We start from the raw sequence: 4,074 nt of genomic DNA on the forward strand, positions 1-4,074 counted from the left end.
GGGTGACAGCAGGCACCCCCTGGCCTTGTTCCAGGTGGAGCTCAGCTGCCCGGTGCCCCGCGCCTGCCTGGCCTCCCGGAGGAGAGGGCTGCTAATGGACGGCCACTCAGGGTCAATCAATCCTCCCGGCGAGGCGGCACGCACGCACTCTCGCCTTTAAAAGTTAAGCAAAGGATCTTCCTCTTTTAATGTCAAGGCTTTTCAGTGGAGTGCTTTATCAAGGACCTGATGCAAGCTGTCTTTAAGAGGCGATTTTTATCTTTCTTTTTTTTTAAAGCAAGCATTTAACCCATTCACAAAACGCAGCAGTGACCCCCTCCCCACACCGGCAGAGCACTCCCCTGTCGCCCAGTCGCTGAAGGTCTGTGACCCACAGGAAAATGCATTTCCCTGCAGCAAACGGGCTGGGATGAAGGGCTGGAAGGACAGGAAGGCGAGCTGAGGCACAGCTGGCGCTGCCTGGGCGCGAGGCTAAAAAAAGCTTTAAACCTTCTGCAACCAAACTGTGGGCTCGTAGGCAGGAGGGGAGGGAGCCCCTGAGAGTGTTTGGTCTCCCCAAAACGTGGCCAGGTCACCCCAGCACCTCAACATCCCAAAACTGAACCCCAGTGGGGACGGCACAGCCCTGCTGCACTTGCTGGTCCAGGCTCCCCCCACCTCTGGTACCAGTGCCTGCCCTCCGACACCTCTGCAGAGATACTAATCCTGAACAGGTGCCGGGACACAGATCCCCAGCCTCTCCCCAGTCAGCCTCAGCACAGGCACAAGGAGCACCCAGATGTCCCCGAGGCACTTTCACCCCAAGGATGCTCTCCGGGCCTCCTCCTGGGTCACTGGTGCAGGATTTGGCCCCACAGGTCCCAGGCAGGAGCACGGCACATGCCAGCACCCTGAGCCACAGCCTGGACAATTACTGGGTGCGACCTCCTCGTCACCTCAGCTACCAAGAAGTGAGAAAGTGGATTTACCATCCGCCCGTCACCCGCAATTGAAACCCCACATGAGTCCGAGGTGTTAACGGTCAACGCAGGTCCCCATCCCCCTGCCCCGATACCACCACAACGGACATCTTAAAGCAAAAAAACCACGAAGAGCAGTGCAGCAGGGCCAGGATCTCTTCCCCATGCTGCAAGAGTGCGCTGCCGCGGCTCTGCGCCTGCACCCCAGCAGCAAGGGCAGGACTGTGCCAGCCGGGACACCGGCAGGCGGGGAGCGTCGTCACATTTCCCCCAGTGCATGGGATGCTAAACATTGCTGCAGCATCCACAACCAGAAGGAGATTTTAAATCTGCCAAAAAATGCTCTGGCTGTTGGCCAGGAGATGGGGGTCAAGATGACCCACGCAAGCTAAAGGCAGCGAAGCAACTGGCTGCAAACAGGCTTCATCGTGGCTCCCAGATCTCTAACGAGAAGTGAGTGAGAGCACCCCACAGACAGACCCAGCGACACGCAGGAACCTCTTTGTCCGTGGGAACCACCACTGGTTCCTGCCAGCGGATGGGACGGGGCTTTTCCCCAGTCCCACAGTGAGGAGGGTCCGAGGAGGGACCAGCACCATCCCAGCTCCCCCCAGCCCCTCCACCAGCGGTAGGGACGCACTGCACATCCAGCCCAGCCCGGCCTTTGGGCTGAAACCACGGCAATTTGTTTAACATTCCTGGCTGCTCATCCCAATCTAAAGGTCACTGCACCCCTGTGTTCACGATATTTATGTGTATGCATGGCAGTAACACCTATATAAACCTGGCTGCGCAGATGGGTGTATATAAAACAAACCAAAACCAGACACAATGCCAGTGTGCAAGTGTGTGTGTGTATGCACATCCCTCTCTCCATATATATATAAAAAAATTACATCTGAAAGGACAAAGTTGCCTGGGACTCACAACCCGACAAAATATATTTCACCCCTGGCCCATATTTTTCTTCCTGAAGAGATGCTGCAAATCTTCCCTCAGTCCTGACACATCTCATCTAGACTCAGTTAAAGTTCGTATTTATGGGCGTCAGCGTTGACCTCTTCCACCTCCGCCCGCGCGGCCTCGCGCCGCGGCTGCCTGGCCAGCCCTCGATAAACAAGCGGGCCCCCAAATCCCCCTCTGCCGCGCGGCATTATTAGTCTTGCCTCCGAAGGCCAGCACAGTCCGTAATTCTCTGCCTGGTGACACGAGATGAACGCCGCGACATCACTCTCCCCGGCGGATTGGCATGGGGACCCTCGTTTGTCAGTGGCAGACTGACAGAATTACTGGCCCTTAAATGAAACGATATATCTGGGAAGTTAAATCTGTTTTCAATCTGACTGCCCCGCGCCTGCGGGCAGACGTGGCGTGTGAGCCGATGTCAAGAGGCCATTAGCCCATCTACCCCCTCCTCCCTCCGGCGCGGCAGAGGAGCCGGGCAGGCTCTCCCTGATGCCCCCCTTATTGCTACCACTGCCCCTCTCCGGGCTGCTCGTATGTGAATGGGAATGGGAACGGGAACAAGACCAGGGGAGTCCTGCTCCCATCCTCCCTGGGCAGGGAGAAAAATCTCATCATGGCCAGATGTAAGCCAACAGCTCCCCGTATCTCCAAGGGTGTTCTCCCTCCTCCCCAAGCTCCCTGCGAGGGGATGAGCAATCTGTCTGCAAGAGCCCTGCAGCAGGAGCACGTTTGTGCTAGGCAGGTGTCATCTGCCCACCCCCCCTCCTCGCCCGCCTGCACCCCTTCCCTGCCTGGCCTCAGCCCATCACGATGTGCCAGCAGGACATCCTTCCAGCCCAGATCCCCGCACTGGCCCCAGCTGGGGATGGAGACCATCGCCGTCACGCAGCTGTTCCCGAGGGATGGAGAGGGCTGCTGGCAATCGCTGCCTGGAGGAGCCCTGTGCGGACTGCCTGCACGACAGCCATCGATTGCCAAGATCGCGATTTCGCTCTGTCCTGGCAGCTTTAGAGGAAAGCCATCAACTCTGCGCTAGCAGGAGTTCATTTAGTGCCCCAGCAGCTGTTTACTTCCACGTGCCGGGCAGGAACAGGAACAGGCTTTCAGGAGCTGCAGATCTATTCCTGCTTCCCTACAGCTTCTCTCAGTGCACCCTGTGGAAAGCTGCCACCCTGTGCCAGGGAGGACGTGCCATGCCGGGTGGGTGGCAGGCAGTCCTGGCACTGTCCCCACTGGAGGGACAGGCTCAGAGGGACTCAGACCTGCCCAGTTACACCATGTGCTGCCGAGCCAAGGCTGGTGACAGCCACACTTTCTCATGCTCCCTCCGGAGCCGGGGCAGGACATGGTGTCCCCCAGCCCCCAGCCCTGCGAAACGCTCGGAATCTGCCCCACGCTCACCATGGGCATGAAGGCAGAAGACACCAGCCCCTGAGGTGGCGGTGAGGGAGGGGGATGCTCAGCTGAGCTCCCATCTCCAGGCTAGTGGCCCTGCCCAGGCGAGCCTCTGGCACTGCTGTGCCCCCGCAGAGCCCCATGGGAGGAGGAGCACCCACCAGCGTGGATTCACATGGAAACGGCCTATTTTGGCGGCACAACTGGGCTGACAATGGAGTTACAAGGCTACACAGCAATGCTGCCGGGAGCTGGATTTACACTGTTTACAATATCTCCTGCAAAACAACAACCACCCTGTTCCCAAAATCCAGGCTGGACACTGATATGATTGAAATGAGCCTGACCCACCCCCACAATGCCATTTCCTGACACTGTTCTGGAGGCCGGGGGCTATTTTGGGCTGCGAGGTTCTGCCATGCTCGGTCCCATGGCGCCCTGAGAGGTGGGCACAGGGGAGAGCCTGGCCCTGTCTTGAGGCACAGACCCCAGGAAGGCACCTGGATCTCGCAACCAGCTCAGGACTTGGCTTTGTGGGTTTTGGCCCTGTTGTAAAATTTCCTCTCCCATTTTTGCACCAGTTTGGGATCTTAGGTCCTCCCAGGACTTGAAAGCTTGGCAAGGTCTGTGGGATGGCAGAGACTGCTCCACCCCTGCTAATCCACCCCTTGACCCCAACAAGTATTCTGGGGGATCTGCTAGAGGGGACAGGCTGGTGGGACAGGGTGGGCTCCACGTCCTCCAGATGGGCACA

The 4,074-nt window shown here is 58.3% G+C and overlaps 1 protein-coding gene across 1 annotated transcript in view; it reads right to left on the reverse strand.

The window, feature by feature from the left end:
- LOC104278342 (steroidogenic factor 1-like) overlaps positions 1-4,074 on the reverse strand; it is a gene marked incomplete at both ends in the record, with an annotated part of 8,420 nt that overhangs the window by 3,207 nt on the left and 1,139 nt on the right. The window lies entirely within an intron of this gene.

The sequence above is a fragment of the Apaloderma vittatum genome, unplaced genomic scaffold (assembly GCF_000703405.1).
Source record: "Apaloderma vittatum isolate BGI_N311 unplaced genomic scaffold, ASM70340v1 scaffold27888, whole genome shotgun sequence".
NCBI classification, from domain to species: domain Eukaryota; kingdom Metazoa; phylum Chordata; class Aves; order Trogoniformes; family Trogonidae; genus Apaloderma; species Apaloderma vittatum.